The sequence below is a fragment of the Sesamum indicum genome, linkage group LG3, assembly GCF_026168435.1.
Source record: "Sesamum indicum cultivar Baizhima isolate 11 linkage group LG3, ASM2616843v1, whole genome shotgun sequence".
In the NCBI taxonomy this organism is placed as follows: Eukaryota; Viridiplantae; Streptophyta; class Magnoliopsida; order Lamiales; family Pedaliaceae; genus Sesamum; species Sesamum indicum.
In genome coordinates, this window is record NC_142659.1 from 12,814,113 (window position 1) to 12,836,550 (window position 22,438).

At 33.9% G+C, this 22,438-nt stretch overlaps 1 long non-coding RNA gene across 2 annotated transcripts; it reads right to left on the reverse strand.

Annotated features, from left to right (window-relative positions):
• Positions 1-2,755: 2,755 nt before the first annotated feature.
• Positions 2,756-4,450, reverse strand: LOC148788674 (uncharacterized). 2 transcript variants are annotated; one of them, XR_016064919.1, is made up of 3 exons: positions 4,390-4,450; positions 3,812-3,878; positions 2,756-3,015 (listed from the first exon to the last, which is right to left on the reverse strand). It is a non-coding gene; the product is annotated as an uncharacterized LOC148788674 (long non-coding RNA). The 2 variants fall into 2 exon arrangements; XR_016064918.1 differs by having other exon boundaries at positions 2,756-3,878.
• Between the last annotated feature and the right edge of the window lie 17,988 nt (positions 4,451-22,438).

Below are 22,438 nucleotides of genomic sequence, written 5' to 3' on the forward strand. Positions count from 1 at the left end.
TACCTTTGGTTCGAGTTTCGTGGAATTTTTAGAACATTCAAAATTTAGCTGTTTTGCATGGTTTTAGTAAAACAAGTTCGTTTCCCTTATACACTAACTTTTATTTATTATTACGCTTTGCAAATTTATGACACAAACGAATGGGTGTAGACCAGCGTTTGGGTCAAGTTTCATGGAATGCTATGAACGTTCAATATTTAGCTGTTTTGCACGGTTTATTAAAGCAAGTTCGTTTCTATTTTTACACTAACTTGTAAGTATAATTACGCTTAGCAAATTTACCACACAAATGCATGGGTCTAGACCACATTTGGGTCAAGTTTCGTGGAATTCTGAGAACGTTCAATGTTTAGCTGTTTTGCACGGCTTATTAAAGCAAGTTCGTTTCCATTTTTACACTAAGTTGTAATTATAATTACGCTTAGCAAATTTACCACACAAATGCATGGGTCTAGACCACATTTGTGTCAAGTTTCGTGGAATTCTGAGAACCTTTGATACTAAGCTGTTTTGCACGATTTTTTTAAAGCAAGTTCGTTTCCCTTTTACACTAACTTGTAGTTATTATTATGCTTATCAAATTTACCACACAAATGCAAGGGACTAGACCTGCGTTTGGTTCAAGTTTCATCGAATTGTGAGAACGTTCAAAATTTAGCTGTTTTGCACGGTTTTATTAAAGGAAGTTTGTTTCCCTTTTACACTGACTTGTAGTTATTATTACGCTTAGCGAATTTACCACACAAATGCATGGGTCAAGGCCTACCTTTGGTTCGAGTTTCGTGGAATTTTTAGAACATTCAAAATTTAGCTGTTTTGCATGGTTTTAGTAAAACAAGTTCGTTTCCCTTATACACTAACTTTTATTTATTATTACGCTTTGCAAATTTATGACACAAACGAATTGGTGTAGACCAACGTTTGGGTCAAGTTTCATGGAATTCTATGAACGTTCAATATTTAGCTGTTTTGCACGGTTTATTAAAGCAAGTTCGTTTCTATTTTTACACTAACTTTTAATTATAATTACGCTTAGCAAATTTACCACACAAATGCATGGGTCTAGACCACATTTGGGTCAAGTTTCGTGGAATTCTGAGAACGTTTGATACTAAGCTGTTTTGCACGATTTTTTTAAAACAAGTTCGTTTCCTTTTTACACTAACTTGTAATTATAATTACGCTTAGCAAATTTAACACACAAATGCATGGGTCTAGACCACATTTGGGTCAAGTTTCGTGGAATTCTGAGAACCTTTGATACTAAGTTGTTTTGCACGATTTTTTTAAAGCAAGTTCGTTTCCCTTTTACACTAACTTGTAGTTATTATTATGCTTATCAAATTTACCACACAAATGCATGGGACTAGACCTACGTTTGGTTCAAGTTTCATCGAATTGTGAGAACGTTCAAAATTTAGCTGTTTTGCACGGTTTTATTAAAGGAAGTTTGTTTCCCTTTTACACTGACTTGTAGTTATTATTACGCTTAGCGAATTTACCACACAAATACATGGGTCAAGGCCTACCTTTGGTTCGAGTTTCGTGGAATTTTGAGAACATTCAAAATTTAGCTGTTTTGCATGGTTTTAGTAAAACAAGTTCATTTCCCTTATACACTAACTTTTATTTATTATTACGCTTTGCAAATTTATGACACAAACGAATGGGTGTAGACCAGCGTTTGGGTCAAGTTTCATGGAATTCTATAAACGTTCAATATTTAGCTGTTTTGCACGGTTTATTAAAGCAAGTTCGTTTCTATTTTTACACTAACTTGTAATTATAATTACGCTTAGCAAATTTACCACACAAATGCATGGGTCTAGACCACATTTGGGTCAAGTTTCGTGGAATTCTGAGAACGTTTGATACTAAGCTGTTTTGCAGGATTTTTTTAAAGCAAGTTCGTTTCCCTTTTACACTAACTTGTAATTATAATTACGCTGAGCAAATTTACCACACAAATGCATGGGTCTAGACCACATTTGGGTCAAGTTTCGTGAAATTCTGAGAACGTTTGATACTAAGCTGTTTTACACGATTTTTTTAAAGCAAGTTCGTTTCCCTTTTACACTAACTTGTAGCTATTATTATGCTTATCAAATTTACCACACAAATGCATGGGACTAGACCTGCGTTTGGTTCAAGTTTCATCGAATTGTGAGAACGTTCAAAATTTAGCTGTTTTGCACGGTTTTATTAAAGGAAGTCCGTTTCCCTTTTACGCTGACTTGTAGTTATTATTACGATTAGCAAATTTACCACACAAATGAATGGGTCAAGGCCTACGTTTGGTTCAAGTTTCGTGGAATTTTGAGAACATTCAAAATTTAGCTGTTTTGCATGGTTTTAGTAAAGCAAGTTCGTTTTCCTTATAGACTAACTTTTATTTATTATTACGCTTTGCAAATTTATGACACAAACGAATGGGTGTAGACCAGCGTTTGGGTCATGTTTCATGGAATTCTATGAACGTTCAATATTTAGCTGTTTTGCACGGTTTATTAAAGCAAGTTCCTTTCCATTTTTACACTAACTTGTAATTATAATTACGCTTAACAAATTTACCACACAAATGCATGGGTCTAAACCACATTTGGGTCAAGTTTCGTGGAATTCTGAGAACGTTTGATACTAAGCTGTTTTTGTAGCACCCCCTTTGCTACAAGGGCTATACCTACCCTAAACGTCATATTTATTGTATCCCTGTATTTATATATATAAATGCACATAATAATTTAATCCATGTGTATACGTAACCCCAACGTCATAACAATATAATCAACCCACAACATCATATATACAAATCAAACACCTCGAGTAGTCCACCACAGTTAATCTCCATTCCTACGTTCTCTTTATACAAACAAAATAAGATTCGTACTCTAGCTGACAAAAAGGAGAAACAGCATACTGGCCCGACCTGACTGAGTATAGTGCGTAGACCTATTCTTCAACAGTCAGATACCTCAAAGTCTACTCTTGAAAGAAAATGTCAACAGAGGGATGAGCCTGCCACTCAATAAGTAAATAATCAGCCCTATCTATATATGTACATCAAACACAGCCCAAACATGACAAGTAGGCAACATGCATGGATTACAGTCAATTTAACTCGAACATAATCAACTGTAGTACACCACATAGCTATCTCACAATAAAATAATCAATTAAACTTCTTTTTCCCTAGTTTGCTTACCAGAAGGTGATATCGTGTTTTTCCCGTCAACTCAATCTCACCGTCATATAAATTTAAGTGAATCCCCTTGATAGCCGGCTCATCAATCTCATTTCGCATCATAGCTCTTTCAATTCGCATCATAGCTCTTTCAATTCGCATCATAGCTCTTTTATTTCGCATCATAGCTCTTTTCATATCACATCTTTTTTTTCATATCGCATCAAATCTCTTTTCATTTCATTTCTTTCTCATATCGCATCAAAGCTCTTTTCATTTCATTTCGCCTTACAGGCTTTTCAACACATCAAGGGGTATTCACGCCACAATTATATTCAATTTCCACCACTCCCTCATTTCCACATATCACCATTCTTGTAAGCAACTAGTAACGTAAAATAATATATCATTACATATTCTCAGTTTCAAACATCCACAATACATCAAACAATAAACATATTATTCCAACGTATTTCCTCATTCCACGTACACAATACCGTCAATCAAATCAAATCATTCATCACTCATATAGTTTCAGACAAATCAGTGGCAGCATGAACCACAAATTTATATAACAGTAATAGCACAAATAAAGAGAACATATATAGATAATACTAATTATTTACTTACCTCAACCTCACAACGTTTCTTTTTACTCAATCGCTAATTGTCAGTCCTTTCACCTCACCCCCGTATCCTATAATGAGTTATACCACACACAATTAATATATCGAGAATATTGTAATTGTTTTAAATGTAATATTAAATATTATTCGTACAATTTCTACTAATTCTTTAATATTCCACTTCTATCGAAGTACACATCTTCGTTTTTCCTCTTTATTAACATACCATTTATTAAATATAATTTTCAGAATATTTCTACGGATTTCTTATCACTTTCTCGCTATTATATAATTTAATTAAATAACAATATGTAGAATTGCGTATTTAGTTAACAATTCCGATGGAATTATATAAATTGGCTATAGCAACATTCAAATCTAATAAATTTAATAATCTAATTAACCAACGATATCATTTTTATATCCAATTTGATATTTAATTCGACACTATTTTAAATAGCCAAACTCGTAAAATACTCCGATTAAATAGTACATCACTTAGTATAAACAACATTTAATAAATGAACTAATTAAATAATATAATGATATAAATTAAATAAAATTATAATTATAATTTCATACCTCTGTTTTCTGCCGAAGGAAGAAATTGCAATTTGAAATGTGTGTGTTGTGTGTATAATTGTGCATGTGTGTGTAAATGTATGTGTATAATAAAAAGAAAGAAAAGAATGAGAGAGTGAGGCGGTGGGGTGGTGGCCCCCACCTCACACTCTCCACTTTCTCTCTCATGCTATATATATATATATATATATATTATATTTTTTTATACTTAATATTATTATTATTTTATTGATTTAATTAAACTTTTCTCAAAATACCCATTACGTCCTTCCCAATTTCTTAATTAATACAAATTGTCCCAAAATATTATAACAAATTTCAATTTAATCCGTTCAAATTTTATTATATTCTAATTATGGCCCATAATTTATATACTAATTAACTAAGTTTCATAAAAATTTACCAATTAATCCGCCAATTATATATTATAATTTTTGGGGCGTCACAGTTTTGCACGATTTTTTTAAAGCAAGTTCGTTTCCCTTTTACACTAACTTGTAATTATAATTACGCTTAGCAAATTTACCACACAAATGCATGGGTCTAGACCACATTTGTGTCAAGTTTCGTGGAATTCTGAGAACCTTTGATACTAAGCTGTTTTGCACGATTTTTTTAAAGCAAGTTCGTTTCCCTTTTACACTAACTTGTAGTTATTATAATGCTTATCAAATTTACCACACAAATGCATGGGACTAGACCTGCGTTTGGTTCAAGTTTCATCGAATTGTGAGAACGTTCAAAATTTAGCTGTTTTGCACGGTTTTATTAAAGGAAGTTTGTTTCCCTTTTACACTGACTTGTAGTTATTATTACGCTTAGCGAATTTACCACACAAATGCATGGGCCAAGGCTTACCTTTGGTTCGAGTTTCGTGGAATTTTTAGAACATTCAAAATTTAGCTGTTTTGCATGGTTTTAGTAAAACAAGTTCGTTTCCCTTATACACTAACTTTTATTTATTATTACGCTTTGCAAATTTATGACACAAACGAATGGGTGTAGACCAGCGTTTGGGTCAAGTTTCATGGAATTCTATGAACGTTCAATATTTAGCTGTTTTGCACGGTTTATTAAAGCAAGTTCGTTTCTATTTTTAAACTAACTTTTAATTATAATTACGCTTAGCAAATTTACCACACAAATGCATGGGTCTAGACCACATTTGGGTCAAGTTTCGTGGAATTCTGAGAACGTTTGATACTAAGCTGTTTTGCACGATTTTTTTAAAACAAGTTCGTTTCCTTTTTACACTAACTTGTAATTATAATTACGCTTAGCAAATTTACCACACAAATGCATGGGTCTAGACCACATTTGGGTCAAGTTTCGTGGAATTCTGAGAACCTTTGATACTAAGTTGTTTTGCACGATTTTTTTAAAGCAAGTTCGTTTCCCTTTTACACTAACTTGTAGTTATTATTATGCTTATCAAATTTACCACACAAATGCATGGGACTAGACCTACGTTTGGTTCAAGTTTCATCGAATTGTGAGAACGTTCAAAATTTAGCTGTTTTGCACGGTTTTATTACAGGAAGTTTGTTTCCCTTTTACACTGACTTGTAGTTATTATTACGCTTAGCGAATTTACCACACAAATACATGGGTCAAGGCCTACCTTTGGTTCGAGTTTCGTGGAATTTTGAGAACATTCAAAATTTAGCTGTTTTGCATGGTTTTAGTAAAACAAGTTCATTTCCCTTATACACTAACTTTTATTTATTATTACACTTTGCAAATTTATGACACAAACGAATGGGTGTAGACCAGCGTTTGGGTCAAGTTTCATGGAATTCTATGAACGTTCAATATTTAGCTGTTTTGCACGGTTTATTAAAGCAAGTTCGTTTCTATTTTTACACTAACTTGTAATTATAATTACGCTTAGCAAATTTACCACACAAATGCATGGGTCTAGACCACATTTGGGTCAAGTTTCGTGGAATTCTGAGAACGTTTGATACTAAGCTGTTTTGCACGATTTTTTTAAAGCAAGTTCGTTTCCCTTTTACACTAACTTGTAATTATAATTACGCTTAGCAAATTTACCACACAAATGCATGGGTCTAGACCACATTTGGGTCAAGTTTCGTGGAATTCTGAGAACGTTTGATACTAAGCTGTTTTACACGATTTTTTTAAAGCAAGTTCGTTTCCCTTTTACACTAACTTGTAGCTATTATTATGCTTATCAAATTTACCACACAAATGCATGGGACTAGACCTGCGTTTGGTTCAAGTTTCATCAAATTGTGAGAACGTTCAAAATTTAGCTGTTTTGCACGGTTTTATTAAAGGAAGTTCGTTTCCCTTTTACGCTGACTTGTAGTTATTATTACGATTAGCAAATTTACCACACAAATGCATGGTTCAAGGCCTACGTTTGGTTCAAGTTTCGTGGAATTTTGAGAACATTCAAAATTTAGCTGTTTTGCATGGTTTTAGTAAAGCAAGTTCGTTTCCCTTATAGACTAACTTTTATTTATTATTACGCTTTGCAAATTTATGACACAAACGAATGGGTGTAGACCAGCGTTTGGGTCAAGTTTCATGGAATTCTATGAACGTTCAATATTTAGCTGTTTTGCACGGTTTATTAAAGCAAGTTCCTTTCCATTTTTACACTAACTTGTAATTATAATTACGCTTAGCAAATTTACCACACAAATGCATGGGTCTAGACCACATTTGGGTCAAGTTTCGTAGAATTCTGAGAACGTTTGATACTAAGCTGTTTTGCACGATTTTTTTAAAGCAAGTTCGTTTCGCTTTTACACTAACTTGTAGTTATTATTATGCTTATCAAATTTACCACACAAATGCATGAGACTAGACCTACATTTGGTTCAAGTTTCATCGAATTGTGAGAACGTTCAAAATTTAGCTTTTTTGCACGGTTTTATTAAAGCAAGTTCGATTCCCTTTTACACTGACTTGTAGTTATTATTACGCTTAGCAAATTTACCACACAAATGCATGGGTCAAGGCCTACGTTTAGTTCGAGTTTCGTGGAATTTTGAGAACATTCAAAATTTAGCTGTTTTGCATGGTTTTAGTAAAGCAAGTTCGTTTCCCTTATACACTAGCTTTTATTTATTATTACGCTTTGCAAATTTACGACACAAACGCATGGGAGTAGACCAACGTTTGGGTCAAGTTTCATGGAATTCTATGAACGTTCAATATTTAGCTGTTTTCCACTGTTTATTAAAGCAAGTTCGTTTCCATTTTTACACTAACTTGTAATTATAATTACGCTTAACAAATTTACCACACAAATGCATGGGTCTAGACCACATTTCGGTCAAGTTTCGTGGAATTTTGAGAACGTTTGATATTAAGCTGTTTTGCAGGATTTTTTTAAAGCAAGTTCGTTTCCCTTTAACACTAACTTGTAATTATAATTACGCTTAGCAAATTTACCACACAAATGCATGGGTCTAGACCACATTTGGGTCAAGTTTCGTGGAATTTTGAGAACGTTTGATACTAAGCTGTTTTGCACGATTTTTTTAAAGCAAGTTCGTTTCCCTTTTACACTAACTTGTAGCTATTATTATGCTTATCAAATTTACCACACAAATGCATGGGACTAGACCTACGTTTGGTTCAAGTTTCATCGAATTGTGAGAACGTTCAAAATTTAGCTGTTTTGCACGGTTTTATTAAAGGAAGTTCGTTTCCCTTTTACGCTGACTTGTAGTTATTATTACGCTTAGCAAATTTACCACACAAATGCATGGGTTAAGGCCTACGTTTGGTTCGATTTTCGTGCAATTTTGAGAACATTCAAAATTTAGCTTTTTTACATGGTTTTAGTAAAGCAAGTTCGTTTCCCTTATAGACTAACTTTTATTTATTATTACGCTTTGCAAATTTATGACACAAACGAATGGGTGTAGACCAGCGTATGGGTCAAGTTTCATGGAATTCTATGAACGTTCAATATTTAGTTATTTTGCACGGTTTATTAAAGCAAGTTCGTTTCCATTTTTACACTAACTTGTAATTATAATTACGCTTAGCAAATTTACCACACAAATGCATGGGTCTAGACCACATTTGGGTCAAATTTCATGGAATTCTGAGAACGTTTGATACTAAGCTGTTTTGCACGATTTTTTTAAAGCAAGTTCGTTTCCCTTTTACACTAACTTGTAATTATAATTACGCTTAGCAAATTTACCACACAAATGCATGGGTCTAGACCACATTTGGGTCAAGTTTCGTGGAATTCTGAGAACGTTTGATACTAAGCTGTTTTACACGATTTTTTTAAAGCAAGTTCGTTTCCCTTTTACACTAACTTGTAGCTATTATTATGCTTATCAAATTTACCACACAAATGCATGGGACTAGACCTGCGTTTGGTTCAAGTTTCATCGAATTGTGAGAACGTTCCAAATTTAGCTGTTTTGCACGGTTTTATTAAAGGAAGTTCGTTTCCCTTTTATGCTGACTTGTAGTTATTATTACGATTAGCAAATTTACCACACAAATGCATGGGTCAAGGCCTACGTTTGGTTCAAGTTTCGTGGAATTTTGAGAACATTCAAAATTTAGCTGTTTTGCATGGTTTTAGTAAAGCAAGTTCGTTTTCCTTATAGACTAACTTTTATTTATTATTACGCTTTGCAAATTTATGACACAAACGAATGGGTGTAGACCAGCGTTTGGGTCAAGTTTCATGGAATTCTATGAAAGTTCAATATTTAGCTGTTTTGCACGGTTTATTAAAGCAAGTTCCTTTCCATTTTTACACTAACTTGTAATTATAATTACGCTTAGCAAATTTACCACACAAATGCATGGGTCTAGACCACATTTGGGTCAAGTTTCGTGGAATTCTGAGAACGTTTGATACTAAGCTGTTTTGCACGATTTTTTTAAAGCAAGTTCGTTTCCCTTTTACACTAACTTGTAATTATAATTACGCTTAGCAAATTTACCACACAAATGCATGGGACTAGGCCTACATTTGGTTCAAGTTTCATCGAATTGTGAGAACGTTCAAAATTTAGCTGTTTTGCACGGTTTTATTAAAGCAAGTTCGATTCCCTTTTACACTGACTTGTAGTTATTATTACGCTTAGCAAATTTACCACACAAATGCATGGGTCAAGGCCTACGTTTAGTTCGAGTTTCGTGTTTGAGAACATTCAAAATTTAGCTGTTTTGCATGGTTTTAGTAAAGCAAGTTCGTTTCCCTTATACACTAGCTTTTATTTATTATTACGCTTTGAAAATTTACGACACAAACGCATGGGAGTAGACCAACGTTTGGGTCATGTTTCATGGAATTCTATGAACGTTCAATATTTAGCTGTTTTCCACGGTTTATTAAAGCAAGTTCGTTTCTATTTTTACACTAACTTGTAATTATAATTACGCTTAGCAAATTTACCACACAAATGCATGGGTCTAGACCACATTTGGGTCAAGTTTCGTGGAATTCTGAGAACGTTTGATACTAAGCTGTTTTACACGATTTTTTTAAAGCAAGTTCGTTTCCCTTTTACACTAACTTGTAGCTATTATTATGCTTATCAAATTTACCACACAAATGCATGGGACTAGACCTGCGTTTGGTTCAAGTTTCATCAAATTGTGAGAACGTTCAAAATTTAGCTGTTTTGCACGGTTTTATTAAAGGAAGTTCGTTTCCCTTTTACGCTGACTTGTAGTTATTATTACGATTAGCAAATTTGCCACACAAATGCATGGGTCAAGGCCTACGTTTGGTTCAAGTTTAGTGGAATTTTGAGAACATTCAAAATTTAGCTGTTTTGCATGGTTTAGTAAAGCAAGTTCGTTTCCCTTATAGACTAACTTTTATTTATTATTACGCTTTTCAAATTTATGACACAAACGAATGGGTGTAGACCAGCGTTTGGGTCAAGTTTCATGGAATTCTATGAACGTTCAATATTTAGCTGTTTTGCACGGTTTATTAAAGCAAGTTCCTTTCCATTTTTACACTAACTTATATTATAATTACGCTTAGCAAATTTACCACACAAATGCATGGGTCTGGACCACATTTGGGTCAAGTTTCGTGGAATTCTGAGAACGTTTGATACTAAGCTGTTTTGCACGATTTTTTTAAAGCAAGTTCGTTTCCCTTTTACACTAACTTGTAATTATAATTACGCTTAGCAAATTTACCACACAAATGCATGGGTCTAGACCACATTTGTGTCAAGTTTCGTGGAATTCTGAGAACCTTTGATACTAAGCTGTTTTGCACGATTTTTTTAAAGCAAGTTCGTTTCCCTTTTACACTAACTTGTAGTTATTATTATGCTTATCAAATTTACCACACAAATGCGTGGGACTAGACCTGCGTTTGATTCAAGTTTCATCGAATTGTGAGAACGTTCAAAATTTAGCTGTTTTGCACGGTTTTATTAAATGAAGTTTGTTTCCCTTTTACACTGACTTGTAGTTATTATTACGCTTAGCGAATTTACCACACAAATGCATGGGTCAAGGCCTACCTTTGGTTCGAGTTTCGTGGAATTTTTAGAACATTCAAAATTTAGCTGTTTTGCATGGTTTTAGTAAAACAAGTTCGTTTCCCTTATACACTAACTTTTATTTATTACTACGCTTTGCAAATTTATTACACAAACGAATGTGTGTAGACCAGCGTTTGGGTCAAGTTTCATGGAATTCTATGAACGTTCAATATTTAGCTGTTTTGCACGGTTTATTAAAGCAAGTTCGTTTCTATTTTTACACTAACTTTTAATTATAATTACGCTTAGCAAATTTACCACACAAATGCATGGGTCTAGACCACATTTGGGTCAAGTTTCGTGGAATTCTGAGAACCTTTGATACTAAGTTGTTTTGCACGATTTTTTTAAAGCAAGTTCGTTTCCCTTTTACACTAACTTGTAGTTATTATTATGCTTATCAAATTTACACACAAATGCATGGGACTAGACCTACGTTTGGTTCAAGTTTCATCGAATTGTGAGAACGTTCAAAATTTAGCTGTTTTGCACGGTTTTATTACAGGAAGTTTGTTTCACTTTTACACTGACTTGTAGTTATTATTACGCTTAGCGAATTTACCACACAAATACATGGGTCAAGGCCTACCTTTGGTTCGAGTTTCGTGGAATTTTGAGAACATTCAAAATTTAGCTGTTTTGCATGGTTTTAGTAAAACAAGTTCATTTCCCTTATACACTAACTTTTATTTATTATTACGCTTTGCAAATTTATGACACAAACGAATGGGTGTAGACCAGCGTTTGGGTCAAGTTTAATGGAATTCTATGAACGTTCAATATTTAGCTGTTTTGCACGGTTTATTAAAGCAAGTTCGTTTCTATTTTTACACTAACTTGTAATTATAATTACGCTTAGCAAATTTACCACACAAATGCATGGGTCTAGACCACATTTGGGTCAAGTTTCGTGGAATTCTGAGAACGTTTGATACTAAGCTGTTTTGCAGCATTTTTTTAAAGCAAGTTCGTTTCCCTTTTACACTAACTTGTAATTATAATTACGCTTAGCAAATTTACCACACAAATGCATGGGTCTAGACCACATTTGGGTCAAGTTTCGTGGAATTCTGAGAACGTTTGATACTAAGCTGTTTTGCACGATTTTTTTAAAGCAAGTTCGTTTCCCTTTTACACTAACTTGTAGCTATTATTATGCTTATCAAATTTACCACACAAATGCATGGGACTAGACCTGCGTTTGGTTCAAGTTTCATCGAATTGTGAGAACATTCAAAATTTAGCTGTTTTGCACGGTTTTATTAAAGGAAGTTCGTTTCCCTTTTACGCTGACTTGTAGTTATTATTACGATTAGCAAATTTACCACACAAATGCATGGGTCAAGGCCTACGTTTGGTTCAAGTTTCGTGGAATTTTGAGAACATTCAAAATTTAGCTGTTTTGCATGGTTTTAGTAAAGCAAGTTCGTTTCCCTTATAGACTAACTTTTATTTATTATTACGCTTTGCAAATTTATGACACAAACGAATGGGTGTAGACCAGCGTTTGGGTCAAGTTTTATGGAATTCTATGAACGTTCAATATTTAGCTGTTTTGCACGGTTTATTAAAGCAAGTTCCTTTCCATTTTTACACTAACTTGTAATTATAATTACGCTTAGCAAATTTACCACACAAATGCATGGGTCTAGACCACATTTGGGTCAAGTTTCGTAGAATTCTGAGAACGTTTGGTACTAAGCTGTTTTGCACGATTTTTTTAAAGCAAGTTCGTTTCCCTTTTACACTAACTTGTAGTTATTATTATGCTTATCAAATTTACCACACAAATGCATGGGACTAGACCTACATTTGGTTCAAGTTTCATCGAATTGTGAGAACGTTCAAAATTTAGCTGTTTTGCACGGTTTTATTAAAGCAAGTTCGATTCCCTTTTACACTGACTTGTAGTTATTATTACGCTTAGCAAATTTACCACACAAATGCATGGGTCAAGGCCTACGTTTAGTTAGAGTTTCGTGGAATTTTGAGAACATTCAAAATTTAGCTGTTTTGCATGGTTTTAGTAAAGCAAGTTCGTTTCCCTTATACACTAGCTTTTATTTATTATTACGCTTTGCAAATTTACGACACAAACGCATGGGAGTAGACCAACGTTTGGGTCAAGTTACATGGAATTCTATGAACGTTCAATATTTAGCTGTTTTCCACGGTTTATTAAAGCAAGTTCGTTCCATTTTTACACTAACTTGTAATTATAATTACGCTTAGCAAATTTACCATACAAATGCATGGGTCTAGACCACATTTCGGTCAAGTTTCGTGGAATTCTGAGAACGTTTGATATTAAGCTGTTTTGCAGGATTTTTTTAAAGTAAGTTCGTTTCCCTTTAACACTAACTTGTAATTATAATTACGCTTAGCAAATTTACCACACAAATGCATGGGTCTAGACCACATTTGGGTCAAGTTTCGTGGAATTCTGAGAACGTTTGATACTAAGCTGTTTTGCACGATTTTTTTAAAGCAAGTTCGTTTCCCTTTTACACTAACTTGTAGCTATTATTATGCTTATCAAATTTACCACACAAATGCATGGGACTAGACCTTCGTTTGGTTCAAGTTTCATCGAATTGTGAGAACGTTCAAAATTTAGCTGTTTTGCACGGTTTTATTAAAGGAAGTTCGTTTCCCTTTTACGCTGACTTGTAGTTATTATTACGCTTAGCAAATTTACCACACAAATGCATGGGTCAAGGCCTACGTTTGGTTCGATTTTCGGGGAATTTTGAGAACATTCAAAATTTAGCTGTTTTACATGGTTTTAGTAAAGCAAGTTCGTTTCCCTTATAGACTAACTTTTATTTATTATTACGCTTTGCAAATTTATGATACAAACGAATGGGTGTAGACCAGCGTATGGGTCAAGTTTCATGGAATTCTATGAACGTTCAATATTTAGTTGTTTTGAACGATTTATTAAAGCAAGTTCGTTTCCGTTTTTACACTAACTTGTAATTATAATTACGCTTAGCAAATTTACCACACAAATGCATGGGTATAGACCACATTTGGGTCAAATTTCATGGAATTCATAGAACGTTTGATACTAAGCTGTTTTGCACGATTTTTTTAAAGCAAGTTCGTTTCCCTTTTACACTAACTTGTAATTATAATTACGCTTAGCAAATTTACCACACAAATGCATGGGTCTAGACCACATTTGGGTCAAGTTTCGTGGAATTCTGAGAACGTTTGATACTAAGCTGTTTTACACGATTTTTTTAAAGCAAGTTCGTTTCCCTTTTACACTAACTTATAGCTATTATTATGCTTATCAAATTTACCACACAAATGCATGGGACTAGACCTGCGTTTGGTTCAAGTTTCATCGAATTGTGAGAACGTTCAAAATTTAGCTGTTTTGCACGGTTTTATTAAACGAAGTTCGTTTCCCTTTTACACTGACTTGTAGTTATTATTACGCTTAGCGAATTTACCACACAAATGCATGGGTCAAGGCCTACCTTTGGTTCGAGTTTCGTGGAATTTTTAGAACATTCAAAATTTAGCTGTTTTGCATGGTTTTAGTAAAACAAGTTCGTTTCCCTTATACACTAACTTTTATTTATTACTACGCTTTGCAAATTTATTACACAAACGAATGTGTGTAGACCAGCGTTTGGGTCAAGTTTCATGGAATTCTATGAACGTTCAATATTTAGCTGTTTTGCACGGTTTATTAAAGCAAGTTCGTTTCTATTTTTACACTAACTTTTAATTATAATTACGCTTAGCAAATTTACCACACAAATGCATGGGTCTAGACCACATTTGGGTCAAGTTTCGTGGAATTCTGAGAACCTTTGATACTAAGTTGTTTTGCACGATTTTTTTAAAGCAAGTTCGTTTCCCTTTTACACTAACTTGTAGTTATTATTATGCTTATCAAATTTACACACAAATGCATGGGACTAGACCTACGTTTGGTTCAAGTTTCATCGAATTGTGAGAACGTTCAAAATTTAGCTGTTTTGCACGGTTTTATTACAGGAAGTTTGTTTCACTTTTACACTGACTTGTAGTTATTATTACGCTTAGCGAATTTACCACACAAATACATGGGTCAAGGCCTACCTTTGGTTCGAGTTTCGTGGAATTTTGAGAACATTCAAAATTTAGCTGTTTTGCATGGTTTTAGTAAAACAAGTTCATTTCCCTTATACACTAACTTTTATTTATTATTACGCTTTGCAAATTTATGACACAAACGAATGGGTGTAGACCAGCGTTTGGGTCAAGTTTAATGGAATTCTATGAACGTTCAATATTTAGCTGTTTTGCACGGTTTATTAAAGCAAGTTCGTTTCTATTTTTACACTAACTTGTAATTATAATTACGCTTAGCAAATTTACCACACAAATGCATGGGTCTAGACCACATTTGGGTCAAGTTTCGTGGAATTCTGAGAACGTTTGATACTAAGCTGTTTTGCAGCATTTTTTTAAAGCAAGTTCGTTTCCCTTTTACACTAACTTGTAATTATAATTACGCTTAGCAAATTTACCACACAAATGCATGGGTCTAGACCACATTTGGGTCAAGTTTCGTGGAATTCTGAGAACGTTTGATACTAAGCTGTTTTGCACGATTTTTTTAAAGCAAGTTCGTTTCCCTTTTACACTAACTTGTAGCTATTATTATGCTTATCAAATTTACCACACAAATGCATGGGACTAGACCTGCGTTTGGTTCAAGTTTCATCGAATTGTGAGAACATTCAAAATTTAGCTGTTTTGCACGGTTTTATTAAAGGAAGTTCGTTTCCCTTTTACGCTGACTTGTAGTTATTATTACGATTAGCAAATTTACCACACAAATGCATGGGTCAAGGCCTACGTTTGGTTCAAGTTTCGTGGAATTTTGAGAACATTCAAAATTTAGCTGTTTTGCATGGTTTTAGTAAAGCAAGTTCGTTTCCCTTATAGACTAACTTTTATTTATTATTAGGCTTTGCAAATTTATGACACAAACGAATGGGTGTAGACCAGCGTTTGGGTCAAGTTTTATGGAATTCTATGAACGTTCAATATTTAGCTGTTTTGCACGGTTTATTAAAGCAAGTTCCTTTCCATTTTTACACTAACTTGTAATTATAATTACGCTTAGCAAATTTACCACACAAATGCATGGGTCTAGACCACATTTGGGTCAAGTTTCGTAGAATTCTGAGAACGTTTGGTACTAAGCTGTTTTGCACGATTTTTTTAAAGCAAGTTCGTTTCCCTTTTACACTAACTTGTAGTTATTATTATGCTTATCAAATTTACCACACAAATGCATGGGACTAGACCTACATTTGGTTCAAGTTTCATCGAATTGTGAGAACGTTCAAAATTTAGCTGTTTTGCACGATTTTATTAAAGCAAGTTCGATTCCCTTTTACACTGACTTGTAGTTATTATTACGCTTAGCAAATTTACCACACAAATGCATGGGTCAAGGCCTACGTTTAGTTAGAGTTTCGTGGAATTTTGAGAACATTCAAAATTTAGCTGTTTTGCATGGTTTTAGTAAAGCAAGTTCGTTTCCCTTATACACTAGCTTTTATTTATTATTACGCTTTGCAAATTTACGACACAAACGCATGGGAGTAGACCAACGTTTGGGTCAAGTTACATGGAATTCTATGAACGTTCAATATTTAGCTGTTTTCCACGGTTTATTAAAGCAAGTTCGTTCCATTTTTACACTAACTTGTAATTATAATTACGCTTAGCAAATTTACCATACAAATGCATGGGTCTAGACCACATTTCGGTCAAGTTTCGTGGAATTCTGAGAACGTTTGATATTAAGCTGTTTTGCAGGATTTTTTTAAAGTAAGTTCGTTTCCCTTTAACACTAACTTGTAATTATAATTACGCTTAGCAAATTTACCACACAAATGCATGGGTCTAGACCACATTTGGGTCAAGTTTCGTGGAATTCTGAGAACGTTTGATACTAAGCTGTTTTGCACGATTTTTTTAAAGCAAGTTCGTTTCCCTTTTACACTAACTTGTAGCTATTATTATGCTTATCAAATTTACCACACAAATGCATGGGACTAGATCTTCGTTTGGTTCAAATTTCATCGAATTGTGAGAACGTTCAAAATTTAGCTGTTTTGCACGGTTTTATTAAAGGAAGTTCGTTTCCCTTTTACGCTGACTTGTAGTTATTATTACGCTTAGCAAATTTACCACACAAATGCATGGGTCAAGGCCTACGTTTGGTTCGATTTTCGGGGAATTTTGAGAACATTCAAAATTTAGCTGTTTTACATGGTTTTAGTAAAGCAAGTTCGTTTCCCTTATAGACTAACTTTTATTTATTATTACGCTTTGCAAATTTATGATACAAACGAATGGGTGTAGACCAGCGTATGGGTCAAGTTTCATGGAATTCTATGAACGTTCAATATTTAGTTGTTTTGAACGATTTATTAAAGCAAGTTCGTTTCCGTTTTTACACTAACTTGTAATTATAATTACGCTTAGCAAATTTACCACACAAATGCATGGGTATAGACCACATTTGGGTCAAATTTCATGGAATTCTGAGAACGTTTGATTCTAAGCTGTTTTGCACGATTTTTTTAAAGCAAGTTCGTTTCCCTTTTACACTAACTTGTAATTATAATTACGCTTAGCAAATTTACCACACAAATGCATGGGTCTAGACCACATTTGGGTCAAGTTTCGTGGAATTCTGAGAACGTTTGATACTAAGCTGTTTTACACGATTTTTTTAAAGCAAGTTCGTTTCCCTTTTACACTAACTTATAGCTATTATTATGCTTATCAAATTTACCACACAAATGCATGGGACTAGACCTGCGTTTGGTTCAAGTTTCATCGAATTGTGAGAACGTTCAAAATTTAGCTGTTTTGCACGGTTTTATTAAACGAAGTTCGTTTCCCTTTTATGCTGACTTGTAGTTATTATTACGATTAGCAAATTTACCACACAAATGCATGGGTCAAGGCCTACGTTTGGTTCAAGTTTCGTGGAATTTTGAGAACATTCAAAATTTAGCTGTTTTGCATGGTTTTAGTAAAGCAAGTTCGTTTCCCTTATAGACTAACTTTTATTTATTATTACGCTTTGCAAATTTATGACACAAACGAATGGGTGTAGACCAGCGTTTGGGTCAAGTTTCATGGAATTCTATGAACGTTCAATATTTAGCTGTTTTGCACGGTTTATTAAAGCAAGTTCCTTTCCATTTTTACACTAACTTGTAATTATAATTACGCTTAGCAAATTTACCACACAAATGCATGGGTCTAGAGCACATTTGGGTCAAGTTTCGTGGAATTCTGAGAACGTTTGATACTAAGCTGTTTTGCACGATTTTTTTAAAGCAAGTTCGTTTCCCTTTTACACTAACTTGTAATTATAATTACGCTTAGCAAATTTACCACACAAATGCATGGGTATAGACCACATTTGGGTCAAATTTAATGGAATTCTGAGAACGTTTGATACTAAGCTGTTTTGCACGAGTTTTTTAAAGCAAGTTCGTTTCCCTTTTACACTAACTTGTAATTATAATTACGCTTAGCAAATTTACCATACAAATGCATGGGTCTAGACCACATTTGGGTCAAGTTTCGTGGAATTCTGAGAACGTTTGATACTAAGCTGTTTTACACGATTTTTTTAAAGCAAGTTCGTTTCCCTTTTACACTAACTTGTAGCTATTATTATGCTTATCAAATTTACCACACAAATGCATGGGACTAGACCTACATTTGGTTCAAGTTTCATCGAATTGTGAGAACGTTCAAAATTTAGCTGTTTTGCACGGTTTTATTAAAGCAAGTTCGATTCCCTTTTACACTGACTTGTAGTTATTATTACGCTTAGCAAATTTACCACACAAATGCATGGGTCAAGGCCTACGTTTAGTTTGAGTTTCGTGGAATTCTGAGAACATTCAAAATTTAGCTGTTTTGCATGGTTTTAGTAAAGCAAGTTCGTTTCCCTTATACACTAGCTTTTATTTATTATTACGCTTTGCAAATTTACGACACAAACGCATGGGAGTAGACCAACGTTTGAGTCATGTTTCATGGAATTCTATGAACGTTCAATATTTAGCTGTTTTCCACGGTTTATTAAAGCAAGTTCGTTTCCATTTTTACACTAACTTGTAATTATAATTATGCTTAGCAAATTTACCACACAAATTCATGGGTCTAGACCACATTTCGGTCAAGTTTCGTGGAATTCTGAGAACGTTTGATATTAAGCTGTTTTGCAGGATTTTTTTAAAGTAAGTTCGTTTCCCTTTAACACTAACTTGTAATTATAATTACGCTTAGCAAATTTACCACACAAATGCATGGGTCTAGACCACATTTGGGTCAAGTTTCGTGGAATTCTGAGAACGTTTGATACTAAGCTGTTTTGCACGATTTTTTTAAAGCAAGTTCGTTTCCCTTTTACAATAACTTGTAGCTATTATTATGCTTATCAAATTTACCACACAAATGCATGGGACTAGACCTACGTTTGGTTCAAGTTTCATCGAATTGTGAGAACGTTCAAAATTTAGCTGTTTTGCACTGTTTTATTAAAGGAAGTTCGTTTCCCTTTTGCGCTGACTTGTAGTTATTATTACACTTAGCAAATTTACCACACAAATGCATGGGTCAAGGCCTACGTTTGGTTCGATTTTCGTGGAATTTTGAGAACATTCAAAATTTAGCTGTTTTACATGGTTTAGTAAAGCAAGTTCGTTTCCCTTATAGACTAACTTTTATTTATTATTACGCTTTGCAAATTTATGACACAAACGAATGGGTGTAGACCAGCGTATGGGTCAAGTTTCATGGAATTCTATGAACGTTCAATATTTAGTTGTTTTGCACGGTTTATTAAAGCAAGTTCGTTTCCATTTTTACACTAACTTGTAATTATAATTACGCTTAGCAAATTTACCACACAAATTCATGGGTCTAGACCACATTTCGGTCAAGTTTCGTGGAATTCTGAGAACGTTTGATATTAAGCTGTTTTGCAGGATTTTTTTAAAGTAAGTTCGTTTCCCTTTAACACTAACTTGTAATTATAATTACGCTTAGCAAATTTACCACACAAATGCATGGGTCTAGACCACATTTGGGTCAAATTTCATGGAATTCTGAGAACGTTTGATACTAAGCTGTTTTGCAAGATTTTTTTAAAGCAAGTTCGTTTCCCTTTTACACTAACTTGTAGTTATTATTATGCTTATCAAATTTACCACACAAATGTATGGGACTAGACCTACATTTGGTTCAAGTTTCATCGAATTGTGAGAACGTTCAAAATTTAGCTGTTTTGCACGGTTTTATTAAAGAAAGTTCGATTCCCTTTTACACTGACTTGTAGTTATTATTACGCTTAGCAAATTTACCACACAAATGCATGGGTCAATGCCTACGTTTGGTTCAAGTTTCGTGGAATTTTGAGAACATTCAAAATTTAGCTGTTTTGCATGGTTTTAGTAAAGCAAGTTCGTTTCCCTTATAGACTAACTTTTATTTATTATTACGCTTTGCAAATTTATGACACAAACGAATGGGTGTAGACCAGCGTTTGGATCAAGTTTCATGGAATTCTATGAACGTTCAATATTTAGCTGTTTTGCACGGTTTATTAAAGCAAGTTCCTTTCCATTTTTACACTAACTTGTAATTATAATTACGCTTAGCAAATTTACCACACAAATGCATGGGTCTAGAGCACATTTGGGTCAAGTTTCGTGGAATTCTGAGAACGTTTGATACTAAGCTGTTTTGCACGATTTTTTTAAAGCAAGTTCGTTTCCCTTTTACACTAACTTGTAATTATAATTACGCTTAGCAAATTTACCACACAAATGCATGGGTATAGACCACATTTGGGTCAAATTTAATGGAATTCTGAGAACGTTTGATACTAAGCTGTTTTGCACGATTTTTTTAAAGCAAGTTCGTTTCCCTTTTACAATAACTTGTAATTATAATTACGCTTAGCAAATTTACCACACAAATGCATGGGTCTAGACCACATTTGGGTCAAATTTCATGGAATTCTGAGAACGTTTGATACTAAGCTGTTTTGCAAGATTTTTTTAAAGCAAGTTCGTTTCCCTTTTACACTAACTTGTAGTTATTATTATGCTTATCAAATTTACCACACAAATGCATGGGACTAGACCTACGTTTGGTTCAAGTTTCATCGAATTGTGAGAACGTTCAAAATTTAGCTGTTTTGCACGGTTTTATTAAAGCAAGTTCGATTCCCTTTTACACTGACTTGTAATTATTATTACGCTTAGCAAATTTACCACACAAATGCATGGGTCAAGGCCTACGTTTAGTTCGAGTTTCGTGGAATTCTGAGAACATTCAAAATTTAGCTGTTTTGCATGGTTTTAGTAAAGCAAGTTCGTTTCCCTTATACACTAGCTTTTATTTATTATTACGCTTTGCAAATTTACGACACAAACGCATGGGAGTAGACCAACGTTTGAGTCATGTTTCATGGAATTCTATGAACGTTCAATATTTAGCTGTTTTCCACGGTTTATTAAAGCAAGTTCGTTTCCATTTTTACACTAACTTGTAATTATAATTACGCTTAGCAAATTTACCACACAAATTCATGGGTCTAGACCACATTTCGGTCAAGTTTCGTGGAATTCTGAGAACGTTTGATATTAAGCTGTTTTGCAGGATTTTTTTAAAGTAAGTTCGTTTCCCTTTAACACTAACTTGTAATTATAATTACGCTTAGCAAATTTACCACACAAATGCATGGGTCTAGACCACATTTGGGTCAAGTTTCGTGGAATTCTGAGAACGTTTGATACTAAGCTGTTTTGCACGATTTTTTTAAAGCAAGTTCGTTTCCCTTTTACAATAACTTGTAGCTATTATTATGCTTATCAAATTTACCACACAAATGCATGGGACTAGACCTACGTTTGGTTCAAGTTTCATCGAATTGTGAGAACGTTCAAAATTTAGCTGTTTTGCACGGTTTTATTAAAGGAAGTTCATTTCCCTTTTGCGCTGACTTGTAGTTATTATTACACTTAGCAAATTTACCACACAAATGCATGGGTCAAGGCCTACGTTTGGTTCGATTTTCGTGGAATTTTGAGAACATTCAAAATTTAGCTGTTTTACATGGTTTAGTAAAGCAAGTTCGTTTCCCTTATAGACTAACTTTTATTTATTATTACGCTTTGCAAATTTATGACACAAACGAATGGGTGTAGACCAGCGTATGGGTCAAGTTTCATGGAATTCTATGAACGTTCAATATTTAGTTGTTTTGCACGGTTTATTAAAGCAAGTTCGTTTCCATTTTTACACTAACTTGTAATTATAATTACGCTTAGCAAATTTACCACACAAATTCATGGGTCTAGACCACATTTCGGTCAAGTTTCGTGGAATTCTGAAAACGTTTGATATTAAGCTGTTTTGCAGGATTTTTTTAAAGTAAGTTCGTTTCCCTTTAACACTAACTTGTAATTATAATT